The sequence below is a fragment of the Crinia signifera genome, chromosome 6 (genome assembly GCF_055691185.1).
Source record: "Crinia signifera chromosome 6, ASM5569118v1, whole genome shotgun sequence".
Classification (NCBI taxonomy): domain Eukaryota; kingdom Metazoa; phylum Chordata; class Amphibia; order Anura; family Myobatrachidae; genus Crinia; species Crinia signifera.
Window position 1 is genome coordinate 1,427,424 of NC_139222.1, and position 15,077 is coordinate 1,442,500.

A 15,077-nucleotide genomic window follows, 5' to 3' on the forward strand; every position below is an offset into this window, starting at 1 on the left:
AGGTCTCACACGGACAGATCGGAAGATAAATAACTACAAGTCCGCCCCACGTAATAGGTCTCACACGGACAGATCAGAAGATAAATAACTACAAGTCCGCCCCACGTAATAGGTCTCACACGGACAGATCAGAAGATAAATAACTACAAGTCCGCCCCACGTAATAGGTCTCACACGGACAGATCAGAAGATAAATAACTACAAGTGTGCCCCACGTAATAGGTCTCACACGGACAGATCGGAAGATAAATAACTACAAGTCCGCCCCACGTAATAGGTCTCACACGGACAGATCGGAAGATAAATAACTACAAGTGTGCCCCACGTAATAGGTCTCACACGGACAGATCGGAAGATAAATAACTACAAGTCCGCCCCACGTAATAGGTCTCACACGGACAGATCGGAAGATAAATAACTACAAGTCCGCCCCACGTAATAGGTCTCACACGGACAGATCGGAAGATAAATAACTACAAGTCCCCCCCACGTAATTGGTCTCACACGGACAGATCGGAAGATAAATAACTACAAGTCCGCCCCACGTAATAGGTCTCACACGGACAGATTAGAAGATAAATAACTACAAGTCCGCCCCACGTAATAGGTCTCACACGGACAGATCGGAAGATAAATAACTACAAGTCCGCCCCACGTAATAGGTCTCACACGGACAGATCGGAAGATAAATAACTACAAGTCCGCCCCACGTAATAGGTCTCACACGGACAGATCGGAAGATAAATAACTACAAGTCCGCCCCACGTAATAGGTCTCACACGGACAGATCGGAAGATAAATACCTACAAGTCCGCCCCACGTAATAGGTCTCGCACGGACAGATCAGAAGATAAATACCTACAAGTGCACCCCACGTAATAGGTCTCACACGGACAGATCAGAGGATAAATAACTACAAGTGCACCCCACGTAATAGGTCTCACACGGACAGATCAGAGGATAAATAACTACAAGTCCGCCCCACGTAATAGGTCTCACACGGACAGATCGGAAAATAAATAACTTCAAGTCCTCCCCACGTAATAGGTCTCACACGGACAGATCAGAAGATAAATAACTACGAGTCCGCCCCACGTAATAGGTCTCACACGGACAGATCCGAAGATAAATAACTACAAGTCCGCCCCACGTAATAGGTCTCACACGGACAGATCAGAAGATAAATAACTACAAGTCCGCCCCACGTAATAGGTCTCACACGGACAGATCGGAAGATAAATAACTACAAGTCCGCCCCACGTAATAGGTCTCACACGGACAGATCGGAAGATAAATAACTACAAGTCCGCCCCACGTAATAGGTCTCACACGGACAAATCAGAAGATAAATAACTACAAGTCCGCCCCACGTAATAGGTCTCACACGGACAGATCAGAAGATAAATAACTACAAGTCCCCCCCACGTAATAGGTCACACACAGCCAGATCAGAAGATAAATAACTACAAGTCCGCCCCACGTAATAGGTATCACACGGACAGATCAGAAGATAAATAACTACAAGTCCCCCCCACGTAATAGGTCTCACACGGACAGATCAGAGGATAAATAACTACACTCCGCCCCACGTAATAGGTCTCACACGGACAGATCAGAGGATAAATAACTACACTCCGCCCCACGTAATAGGTCTCACACGGACAGATCGGAAGATAAATAACTACAAGTCCGCCCCACGTAATAGGTCTCACACGGACAGATCGGAAGATAAATAACTACAAGTGTGCCCCACGTAATAGGTCTCACACGGACAGATCGGAAGATAAATAACTACAAGTCCGCCCCACGTAATAGGTCTCACACAGACAGATCAGAAGATAAATAACTACAAGTGTGCCCCACGTAATAGGTCTCACACGGACAGATCAGAAGATAAATAACTACAAGTCTGCCCCACGTAATAGGTCTCACACGGACAGATCGGAAGATAAATAACTACAAGTCCGCCCCACGTAATAGGTCTCACACGGACAGATCGGAAGATAAATAACTGCAAGTCCGCCTCACGTAATAGGTCTCACACGGACAGATCGGAAGATAAATAACTACAAGTCCGCCCCACGTAATAGGTCTCACACGGACAGATCCGAAGATAAATAACTACAAGTCCGCCCCACGACCGACGCGATTAACCCGATTTTCACTTTAAAAATAATTTAACATTGTTCCCTATGGGAAAATCGCGTTGATCGCGTCGGTCGCATCGCGGCCCCTTATTAGGGGCCGTGATGGACGCGATCAACGCGATTTTCACTTTTACCGGCGATTAAGCTTGTAAGTGACAGAAAATCGGGTCCATCGCATGCCTTAAGTACCTTAACTTAAGGCATGCAATCAACCCCGACGGGCGCCGTGCTAGGAAACAAGTACCGCAGGACAACACATGCTGCTCCCCCTGTACATAAGGATGCTACATGCTGCTCCCCCTGTATAGTAGGACATTACATGCCGCTCCCCCTGTATAATAGGACACCACATACTGCTCGCCCTGTATAGTAGGACACTACATACCGCTCCCCCTGTATAATAGGACACCACATGCTGCTCACCCTGTACAGTAGGATGCTACATGCTGCTCCCCTGTACAGTAGGACACTATACGCCTCTCCCCCTGTATAGTAGAACACGACCACATGCTGCTCCCCCTGTATAGTAGGACACCACATGCTGCTCCCCCTGTATAATAGAACACTACATGCTCCTCCTCCTGTATAATAGGACACCACATGCTGCTCCCCATGTAATGTAGGACACAACATGCTGCTCCCCCTGTATTTTGGGACACTACATACTGCTCCCCCTGTATAGTAGGATACCACAGGCTGCTCCCCCTGTACAGTAGGACGCTATAATCTGCTCCCCCTGTATTGTAGTACACCACATGCTGCTCCACCTGAAACACACAAGTATGCTGAAACGCACAGCCCACAATTAAGGTGGACCGTATATCCCGGAAGTCGGCACAGACCACAATTAGCGTGAAACGCACAGCCAGGAAGTAAGTTGGAACGCACCGCCCGGAAGTAGGGTGGACCGCACCGCCGGAAGTAGGTTGGGCCGCACCGCCCGGATGTAGGGTGGAACGCACAGACCGGAAGTAGTATGGAACGCACAGACCGGAAAACGGGGGGATTAGCGATTTAATTAGCTCGGGAACGGATGCTGAATCATCTCTTGTCCCGCTCCCCAGCTGTACCTACCGAGTATCTGTCCGGCAACAGCAGGTAATGGCGCCAATTGTAAAGGGGGAGTGCATGTAGTGTCCTACTATACAGGGGAGCCGCATGTAGTGTCCTACTATACAGGGGAGCAGCATGTAGTGTCCTACTATACAGGGGAGCAGCATGCAGTGTCCTACTATACAGGGGGAGCGGCATGTAGTGTCCTACTGTACAGGGGAGCGGCATGTAGTGTCCTACTATACAGGGGGAGCAGCATGTAGTGTCCTACTATACAGGGGAGCAGCATGTAGTGTCCTACTATACAGGGGGAGCAGCATGTAGTGTCCTACTATACAGGGGGAGCAGCATGTAGTGTCCTACTGTACAGGGGAGCGGCATGTAGTGTCCTACTATACAGGGGGAGCAGCATGTAGTGTCCTACTGTACAGGGGAGCGGCATGTAGTGTCCTACTATACAGGAGGAGTAGCATGTAGTGTCCTACTATACAGGGGAGCAGCATGTAGTGCCCTACTATACAGGGGGAGCAGCATGTAGTGTCCTACTGTACAGGGGAGCCGCATGTAGTGTCCTACTATACAGGGGAGCAGCATGTAGTGTCCTACTATACAGGGGGAGCAGCATGTAGTGTCCTACTGTACAGGGGAGCAGTATGTAGTGTCCTACTATACAGGGGAGCTGCATGTAGTGTCCTACTATACAGGGGAGCAGCATGTAGTGTCCTACTATACAGGGGAGCCGCATGTAGTGTCCTACTATACAGGGGAGCAGCATGTAGTGTCCTACTATACAGGGGGAGCAGCATGTAGTGTCCTACTGTACAGGGGGAGCAGTATGTAGTGTCCTACTATACAGGGGGAGCAGCATGTAGTGTCCTACTATACAGGGGTAGCAGCATGTAGTGTCCTACTATACAGAGGGAGCAGCATGTAGTGTCCTACTGTACAGGGGAGCCGCATGTAGTGTCCTACTGTACAGGGGAGCCGCATGTAGTGTCCTACTATACAGGGGGAGCAGCCTGTGGTGTCCTACTATACAGGGGGAGCAGCATGTAGTGTCCTACTATACATTGGGAGCAGCATGCAGTGTCCTACTATACAGGAGAGCAGCATGTAGTGTCCTACTATACAGGGGAGCCGCATGTAGTGTCCTACTATACAGGGGAGCCGCATGTAGTGTCCTACTATACAGGGGAGTGCATGTAGTGTCCTACTATACAGGGGGAGCAGCATGTAGTGTCCTACTATACAGGGGAGCGGCATGTAGTGTCCTACTATACAGGGGGAGCAGCATGTAGTGTCCTACTATACAGGGGAGCGGCATGTAGTGTCCTACTATACAGGGTGAGCGGCCTGTAGTGTCCTACTATACAGGGGGAGCAGCATGTAGTGTCCTACTATACAGGGGAGCAGCATGTAGTGTCCTACAATACAGGGGAGCAGCATGTAGTGTCCTACTATACAGGGGGAGCAGGATGTAGTGTGCTGCTATACAGGGCGAGCGGCATGTAGTGTCCTACTAAACAGGGGGAGCAGCATGTAGTGTCCTACTGTACAGGGGGAGCAGCATGTAGTGTCCTACTATATAGGGGGAGCAGCATGTAGTGTCCTTCTATATAGGGGGAGCAGCATGTAGTGTCCTACTATATAGGGGGAGCTGCCTGTAGTGTCCTACTATATAGGGGGAGCAGCCTGTAGTGTCCTACTATATAGGGGGAGCAGCCTGTAGTGTCCTACTGTACAGGGGAGCGGCATGTAGTGTCCTACTATACAGGTAGAGCGGCATGTGTAGTGTTCTACTATACAGGAGGAGCGGCTTGTAGTGTCCTACTATACAGGGTAGCAGCATGTAGTGTCCTATTATACAGGGGGAGCAGCATGTAGTGTCCTACTATACAGGTGGAGTAGCATGTAGTGTCCTACTATACAGGGGAGTAGCATGTAGTGTCCTACTATACAGGGGAGCAGCATGTAGTGTCCTACTATACAGGGGGAGTAGCATGTAGTGTCCTACTATACAGGGGAGCAGCCTGTGGTGTCCTACTATACAGGGGAGCAGCCTGTGGTGTCCTACTATACAATGGGAGCAGCATGTGGTGTCCTACTGTACAAGGGAGCAGCGTGTAGTGTCCTACTATACAGGGGGAGCAGCGTGTAGTGTCCTACTATACAGTGGGAGCAGCCTGTGGTGTCCTACTATACAATGGGAGCAGCATGTGGTGTCCTACTGTACAGGGGAGCAGCATGTGGTGTCGTACTGTACAGGGGAGCAGCATGTAGTGTTCTACTGTACAGGGGGAGCAGCATGTAGTGTCCTACTGTACAGGGGGAGCAGCATGTAGTGTCCTACTGTACAGGGGAGCGGCATGTAGTGTCCTACTGTACAGGGGAGCGGCATGTAGTGTCCTACTGTACAGGGGAGTGGCATGTAGTGTCCTACTGTACAGGGGAGCGGCATGTAGTGTCCTACTGTACAGGGGGAGCGGCATGTAGTGTCCTACTAAACAGGGGAGCAACATGTAGTGTCCTACTATACAGAGGAGCGGCATGCAGTGTCCTACTATACAGGGAAGCGGCATGTAGTGTCCTACTATGCAGGAGGAGCGGCATGTAGTGTCCTACTATGCAGGAGGAGCGGCATGTAGTGTCCTTCTATACAGGAGGAGCGGCATGTAGTGTCCTACTATACAGGGAGAAAGCTCAGGCTCCCTGCACAGCGCAGTGGCTTTTCCTCTCTCCTGCCGGCGGCAGGCTCCGGCTCCCTGCACAGCGGCTCCTCTTCTCTCCTGTGGGTGGCAGGCTCCGGCTCCCTGCACAGCGGCTCCTCTTCTCTCCTGTGGCTGGCAGGCTCTGGCTCCCTGCACAGCGGCTCGTCTTCTCTCCTGTGGGTGGCAGGCTCCCAGCACATCGCAGCGGCTCCTCTTCTCTCCTGTGGGCGGCAGGCTCCCAGCACAGCGCAGCGGCTCGTCATCTCTCCTGTTGGCGGCAGGCTCCCAGCACAGCGCAGCGGCTCCTCTTCTCTCCTGTGGGCGGCAGGCTCCCAGCACAGCGCAGCGGCTCGTCTTCTCTCCTGTGGGCGGCAGGCTCCCTGCACATCGCAGCGGCTCGTCATCTCTCCTGTTGGCGGCAGGCTCCCAGCACAGCGCAGCGGCTCCTCTTCTCTCCTGTGGGCGGCAGGCTCCGGCTCCCTTCCACTTCTTACCCCTTATCAGGACGATATTAGAAATCTTCCCCATAATCACCTACAGTGGGCTCTCTGACGTGTGCTTATACATCTCTTATCACGCCAGTCCACAACTCCCAGCGCTGACTCTCATTCTCTCCTCTCTCCCTGAATGCACCAACATCTCACGGCACCCCCCCTCTCCCTCTCAGGGATGATTAACCCTTCCAATGCTGGACACAAGTGTATATGAATGTAACAGGGTCTCCTATTACCTGTCCAGGGGCTGATTACATCGCTCCCGTCATCTGGCTTTGTAGCTTGTAGGTGTTAGGCCTGTGTGTCCTGCCCCCCACCAGGGACTAGGCGAGGGGATTCACACCTTCATGTGGGCAGATCTCTTCTCTGGGGACTGACCCATAGACCTGGGATTGGGATTATCTATCCTTAAGGGGTGCACACACAGAGAACTTTTAACAGGACATTTTGACTAGATATGAATCTGAATATGAATCTCCTGCTTAGTCAGTATTGTCTAGCAGAGATTGTTCAGCAGAGAGTGACTGTGCAGGCAAGGCAATTCTGACTAGATCATAGGCTATCATCACTAATTCAAAATCTCCAGTGCATCTAGCCAAAATCTCTCCCCAACTTACTTAAGGCCCATACACACTGGGCGACTTTCAGCTGAAAGCGGCCCAGTGTGTATGCCCCAGCGGTGAGCGCTGCTGCGCGCTCCTGCAACATCGCCGGGAAAGCTGCTCATCTGCTGGTTAGACCAGCAGATGAGCGGCGCTGAGGACAGCTTTGCATAGCGCTCCACTATGCAACGCCTTCCTCCCCCCCCCCCCCCCCCTCAGTCGGTGCCGGGCCAGGGAAAGCCGCTCAGTTTGTATGCAGTGTGTATGCACTGAGCGGCTTTCCCCGCAGCGATTATAGTCATCATCACTGTCCATACACGCTGGGCATAGTCGCCCAGTGTGCGCCACGGAATGCTGGCATGGCCACGTTTCGCCACAGTATTACAATTAGAGATGTGCAGGTTTGGATTTACTTGGATTTACCGGGAAGTCAAAACGGGATCTTATTGGCTATCGGCTGTCACATGATTTGGAGTCAAAACATGTGACAGCCGATAGCCAATAAGAAAATCCGGGTAAATCCAAATAAATCCGAACCTGCACATCTCTAATTACAATAATAATAAAAAAATTATAAAAAAAACCCCCAACAATTTCTCTGGAACTCTCTCCCTCTCCCCCTCACACTCTCCACCTCTCTAAAAAACGTCATACAGGCTCCCAAGACCCCACTTGTTGCTCACACCCAGCATCTCTCACCTGATCCACTCTCACTGCACAGCCTACCCCACCTGTGTCACCTGTCTGTCTGCCCCTCCCCTGTGGTATGTAAGCTCTCACGTGCAGGGCCCTCTCACCTCCTCTTGTGCTTTTCCTTCTTCCTTCCTTATACCCAGTGTGACCTAATAACAGGACTATTATATTATATTTACACAACAGATTACTGAGGCCTTTATGTCCTAAATGGTCTATGCATCATGTGACATACATACGTGCATGCCATGAATAGGGGAGGGGTTTAGTCACTACCAAGTGGTAAAATTAGGTGCAGAGCTCCCACATATGGTGACATCATGATTAGGGGATGGGATTAGTCACTACCAAGTGGTAGAATTAGGTGCAGAGCTCCCACATATGGTGACATCATGATTAGGGGAGGGGTTTAGTCACTACCAAGTGGTAGAATTAGGTGCAGAGCTCCCACATATGGTGACATCATGATTAGGGGAGTTTAGTCACTACCAAGTGGTAGAATTAGGTGCAGAGCTCCCACATCTGGTGACATCATGATTAGGGGAGGGGCTTAGTCACTACCAAGTGGTAGGATTAGGTGCAGAGCTCCCACATCTGGTGACATCATGATTAGGGGAGGGGCTTAGTCACTACCAAGTGGTAGGATTAGGTGCAGAGCTCCCACATATGGTGACATCATGATTAGGGGAGGGGTTTAGTCACTACCAAGTGGTAGGATTAGGTGCAGAGCTCCCACATATGGTGACATCATATAGTGCTGTGTTATTTCTGCCTTTTGCTTTTATAACTAATATTTTGCCATTTTGTGGGGATTTCTATTATATTACTAGTTGTTAATAAAATTGTGTGTTTTATATATTACACTTGGCCAGTGCCCTGTATACCTCCAGCGTTCTGTCCTGTGGGCTGTATACACCGTGGTAGTAGTTATCTCACAATGGGGCAGGTGTATTAAGCCTTAACAAGAGATAAATCCAAGTGTGATAAGGAGATATAAACGTCCAGCCAATCACATCCTAAAGGCCCCCACACACAGCACAATTTTCAGGCATTTTCTGAGCGATTTTACTAAATTTCTCAGAAAATGCCTGAAAATGCATGTAAATCGCTGTGTATATAGCCCACACAGCGATTTACATGCGCGCCCCCGCCGTTTAGAATCTGCACAAGATTCAGAATGGCCCGGTCAGTCAATTCATAACAGTCGCTCAGAAGCTCCTGCTCATCTCCCGCATGTGTGGCGCGGGGATGAGCAGGGCCATCTGAGCGACTGTCATGCCGGAGCACGCCGCCCAGATGAAGACCCACTGCCGCCGACCTGGAAGCCCCGCTGCCGCCGACCTGGAAGCCCCGCTGCCGCCGACCTGGAAGCCCCGCTGCCGCCGACCTGGAAGCCCCGCTGCCGCCGACCTGGAAGCCTCGCCGCCGGAGCCCAGCTGAAGAGACGCTTCCTGGACCTGCCGGGTGCCGCGCCCGCCCTCTGCAGTCAGATGGAAGCTGCAGTGAGAGGACGCGACGCTGGAAGACACCGGAGTTGGTAAGTATATACTATATTCTTTTACACTGTGCCACCAACGGAAGAGGGGAGAGGGGGATGCCACACTATACCACCAACGATTAAAACTTTTTATGGGGGACACTACCACCAACTATTGTTTCATTTTATATATATATATATATTGTAGTTTGGCAGAACCGGCACACACAATTTTCCAAGAATAGAATAGAATAGAATAGAATAGAATAGAATCAACTTTATTGGCCATGTATGCTTGCGCACACTAGGAATTTTTTGTGGATTTACAGTGCAGCATCAAGCAGGGATGAAGGGGGGGGGGGGGGGCAGGGGGAGAAGGCATTACATACATTACAATAAAACATTACATGTGGGGAACACATACCCACCGAGGTGCACAGCGCCTAGGCAGCCATCAGCGGCGCCACTGGTCGCCGAAACAGCCAGGTAGGTAACAATACAAGCAGAGACAGTACAGTTATCACACAGGGAACATATTTGGCTGAGCTGCACAGCTCCTAGGCAGCCATCAGCGGCGCCATCTTGATCATGCTGCTCAGAGGCAGCAGTAAACATATTTGTATTTATGTAGCACTTTTCTTCCAAAGCTGGCACACCCTGCCAGCTTGTTGCTGGCGGGGTGTGCAACCAGCGAATGTACAGCATACAGGCTTTGCATACAGTGGGGGTAGAGGTATATGATGATGATCATGGTAAAGAAACAGTAAAACAAAGAGTAATACATAGCTTTCCTAAGAGGCTGAGATAGATGGTATCTTGGGAAAAGCAAAAATAAAACATGGCAGTGTTTCGGTTTATGTCCAAATCCAGTCCAAACTCCAGTTCTAACTCATTGCTTGCTTTCGATGACTTGCTTCCGATGATGCCAGGCAAGCCTTGGCCAGGCTTCTCCAAATGTCCCATTTTAAAGGAAAGTTTGGGTCAGCTGGTACAGGAGGAGGGGTTGGTGTTTGCACACATTGCTCAGCTTATCTGATTAAAGGTGGGGGATGTTGTAGGCTCCCAGTAACAAAACACATTCCCATTGCAGACTGTTCTTTTAAATGAAAAGCATCAGGTTTTGGAAAATGGCATTCATGTACCTGTACAGAGGAGATGAGAGATGGTTTTAAAACTTCATTCCAGTTCTAACTCATTGCTTGCTTTCGATGACTTGCTTCCGATGATGCCAGGCAAGCCTAGAGACAACTGCTGGGGTGCCACACTCAGGCCACAGTCCATGGGGGTACAGCCAATGTATATAGTAGAAATAGAGCGCACTCACCAGTCTTCCGGCAGTATGATGCAAATAAAAAACTTTTTTTTTTTTTTTTTTTTTTTTAAACATGTTTTTATTGAAACACCAGAAAACACAATGTTACAGATTGAATGTATGAATAGCAATTTCCATACAGGTAACAGACATTTGAAAGAAACAGTCAATGAACAGTATTATCTCCTTTATCAGGCACTGTCCTCCAATGTTGAAGATCTCGGCAAAATATATCCTGTGTCTAAGTCGTCCTTTCCTCCCCCCCCTCGGGTGTATCTAACCTATCCCTTGGCCCTTGGTGTCCCAGGGCTGTCAATCTGGTTGGTAAAGGCACCTCACTTTTAAGTATCTATGGTTATAGGGGGGTCCCCTGAGACAAGTCTCATCAGGTACCACTGGGTGTCTTTAAATGAATTATGGAGTTTTGTTCTGATTTCAGGTGAGAGCACAGTTATATAGCTTTCCCAAGTATCGAATATTTTCTTAGTGTGGCGTTCTTTATCTAAGAGTCCCTCAATCCATTCCATGTTAAATACGTGGAACAGTTTTGTTTTAAATAACTGCATAGAAGGGGGAACAGCGTCGATCCATGTCTGCAGAATGGCCTTGCGTGCGACTGCGCTGACAATCACCAATAGACGCCTACACCCTCTGGTTATTCTTTGGTCCTCGGGCAGTATACCAAAGATAGCCCATTGATCATTGAAAGGGACATAGTTCACCAGGTGGTCCTGTGCGAACTTCCTAACCTGAAGCCAAAACCGTTTGATTATGGGGCAATCCCAGAAGTAATGGTATAGGTTTGCCTCGCTGGCCTGGCACCTCGGGCATGCCGCCGTGGGGGCCATCCCAGCGAGGAATTGTCTGCGAGGGGAGAAATATGCCTTATGGAAAATGTTGAGAAACATTTCTTGGTATTGTATGGCGGGTAATAGTTTCCTGGAGCGCCACAGTGCCTTGGTTAGCACCTGGCATGTCAGGTCTGGCATCGCCTGTGTCCAGGCTTTCATTCCTGTGGTGATGGTGTCATGGTCTATAATTTGCCGGAGAAAATTATAGTGAGTAGATATAGCCCGTCTTTCGGCCACCCCAGATAGGAGCATCGTGTCCAGAGCGTTTGTCCAATCCGCCTCTGAGAAGTAGCGTATCACTTGCGATGCATAATGTGTTGCTTGCATATAAGCCAGGGGGTGTCTTCCAAATGTTGGAAAGTTCTCTGACGCCCTGACATAGGACATAGGTTTTTTCGAGTCAATGTCAATCAGGGCTCTGACAGTGGACAAACCCTCAGACCGCAGACTCCCAAATGGTTGGCCCGTCTGTCCTCCCTGGAATTCTGGATTATGTATAAAGGGTAAGAATAAAGATTTGTGGGCATTGAGATTTAGTCTATGTCTAAGAATATGCCATACCTTGCGTGTGGACCATAGAAGTGGGTTAAGTTTAATTTGTTCATCCACCTCCTCGTCTTGCATGTGGAGAAAGCCCACCAGATCACAGTTGACCAAAAACTCCCCTTCAACCCTGGTATTAGCGTAAACCTCCCGGTTATGTAGCCAATCCCTTAAAAAGCGGAGTATGGATGAGTGATTGTAGTGTAGAATGTTTGGGAAATTAATTCCTCCATTAAAAACCGGTTGCTGCAGTTTATATAGTCCTATACGGGGACGTTTAGCTCCCCATATAAATTTCCTGAACAGTGAGTCTAACAGTCGCAGATCTCTCTGCGGTAGTAACAATGAGAGGGCTTGAAGCAAGTATAGCAGGCGCGGGAAAGTCACCATCTTAATCAGGTTGGCTTTACCCACATAGGAAAGTTTCAAATGTTTCCACCCCTCTAGTTCTCTAGATGTCGTCTGGATCGCCTCTGTTATATTAATTCTATATAGGTCCGCGGCCCGTTTTGGGAGGTGTATGCCCAGGTAATCAATATAAGCCCTCTCCCAACGGATCGGGAAGCCCCTACCCCAGGTGGGTATGTGTATCTGAGGATGCAAGAATAGCCCCGAAGACTTGGAGACATTTATTGTATAACCTGAAATTTCTCCATAGTCGTCCAATTTTTCCAGGATTTTCCCTAGTGACTGCCCCGGGTTACCTATATATAACAGGACATCGTCCGCAAAAGCCGAGAGCTTTAATTCTGAGTTCCCTATCTTAATTCCCTCAAATTCTGGCCAAGATTGCAAAATTCGGAATAGTGGGTCTATGCATAAGTTGAACAGTAAAGGGGAAAGTGGGCAGCCTTGGCGTGTGCCCCTGGACATTTGAATGTTTGTGCCCCTTCGCCCATTTATCAGCAATGAGGTGGAGGGTGAAGTGTAGAAATATCTTATTAGATCTATGAAGGAGTTGTCGAACTGCCTGCGCTCTAGGATCGAGTAAAGGTGTGGCCAAGCTACTGAGTCAAAGGCTTTGTTCGTGTCCAAACTCAGTAACATACTCTGAGGGGTTTTCCTATAGGATTCCGCCATCACAGCCGAGATGGCCATCCTTATGGCTCTCACCGAGTGACGGCCTCGTATGAATCCCATCTGGTGGCTGGTAAACAAATCATCGGCTATCAGCTGCAATCTATTGGCGATTATCTTCGTCAAAATTTTAAAATCAACATTTAAGAGGGAAATTGGGCGGTATGAGTCTGCAAGTTGTGGGTCCTTACCCGGCTTGGGAATAAGTGTGGTATACGCCTCAGAGAATGATGGGAATAGGGGTTTAGATTTAAGGATATTGTTATATAATTCTATTAATGTGGGGGTCATTTCTGTTTCCAACAGCTTATAATAGCTTCCTGAGAAGCCATCTGGGCCCGGTGATTTATGCGATTGAAGACCCGCTATTACTGTATGCAACTCTTCCGGGGTAATATCCCGTATGAGAGCGTCTCTTTGAGTCTGAGATAAGGGGGGTAGATTGGCCTCGGTCAGCAGGGATTCCTGTTTTTCCTTGTTAACTGGGAAGTCTTTGTACAGATTTCTATAATAGTCCTCAAAGTGCGTCAGTATCTCTTTAGTGGTGAACAGATTTCTATTACTGACTGGATCTCTTATGGAGGTAATGAAGGACCTCTTTTTAAAGGGTTTTGACATGAGGGATAATAAGCGTCCTGACCTATTGCCCCATTTGTAGTACATTTGTTTTGTGTAATCTATTTTGAGTCTTGCCTGGGCGGTGAGGAAGGATTCTAGTAGTTTCCTATTATTTAGGTAAGTCTCCAAGTCAGGGGGGGTTCCAGAGGCCTGGTATACCCTAAATGACCGGGACACCTCATTGTGTAAGTCCCTGTATTGCTGTGCTGTTTCTTTTTTACGTTTTGATATGAACTGCATTATCAATCCCCTCATTACTGCCTTTGACGTTCTCCAGAACAGAACCGAGTCCTCCCAATGTTCTATATTGTCATCATGGTAATTATGCCAAGACTGTTTGAGGAAGTTCTTAAATTGTTCTGATTTAGCTAGGTAATCTGGAAAACGCCAAAGTCGATCTGCTCCCTCCCCGGCCCTCAGCTGCAGGCTCAAAGATACCGGGGCATGATCCGACACCAAAATTTCGTGTATCTCCGCCCTCCCCACTTCTGACATGAGGCTGTTGTGGATCAAAAAATAGTCTATTCTAGACAGTGTTTGATGTGCTCTGGACAAGTGGGTGAATGACTTTTCTGTGTCATGTAGCAAGCGCCAGGGGTCACAGAGTTGGAAGTCAGTTTTTAAAGCCTGGATATAGCTCCATGAGGCCGGGGGGCGGCCCAGGAAGGGTGGGGATTTGTCTAATGTGGGGCTATCCACCGAGTTAAAATCCCCCCCAATAATCAGTTTATGAACAGTGCGTCCCGCCAGGATCTGGGAGACCCCAGACAGGAATTGCTCGGGGGAGGCATTTGGGGCGTAGAGATTCAGTAGGGTGAAATATACTCCTTCAATCTCCACATCTAGGAGCAAGTATCGTCCCTCCCGATCAGCTAAAGAATCATGTATTTGGTATCTAAGGTTTCTATGGAAAAGGATCGCTACCCCTCTGCATTTAGTCCTGTAGGAGGCAGCTATGCAGTCCCCTATCCAACGCGCCCTTAGTACAAATAAAAAACTTTTAATACATCACCACAGTCTCAGTCATATGGTCGACGTTTCGAGCCACATCAGGCTCTTTGTCAAGACACGTGAACAGGATGGGTCACAGCCCCAGAGTGTAAATCACCATTGACATGTACACAGTATATAAAGCCCAGAGACAGGAAGTGCCCACTGCAATCAATCATCCAATCAAAAACTCTAAATCAAACAAAGCAACAGAAATGGTGCTATGTACAACACGCTGCGCCACAGCAGAAGCATCACAGGTAATATAACTTACTGTCAACAAAGAAGCGAGTAGATACAGTTAGTAGAAATGCTCAAACTCGTGTAGTCAGTCCGGTGTGCGTTCCACAGAGCTGGAACGCATAGACCGGAAGAAACTACACCCAATAGGGAGGCAGCGCGTCATACGCTGCTGCCGCCTATTGGAGAACACTGACTAGTTACTCACAGTCAGCCGGAGACCATACAGCGAGGCTCGGGGACACCGCGGGGCAACCTGACGTCATCACAAC

The 15,077-nt window shown here is 48.9% G+C and overlaps 1 protein-coding gene across 3 annotated transcripts in view; it reads left to right on the forward strand.

Annotated features, from left to right (window-relative positions):
* The first annotated feature begins 3,110 nt into the window (after nt 1-3,110).
* The window catches only part of LOC146009832 (uncharacterized), a 47,100-nt gene continuing 35,133 nt past the window's right edge, over nt 3,111-15,077 (forward strand). For 2 of the 3 annotated variants that reach the window (XM_083150355.1, XM_083150356.1), the window contains exon 1: nt 3,111-3,245. The gene's annotated coding sequence lies outside the window, so the exon portion shown is untranslated. The remainder of the gene's footprint in view (nt 3,246-15,077) is intronic. The other variant, XM_083150357.1, reaches the window with a different exon arrangement.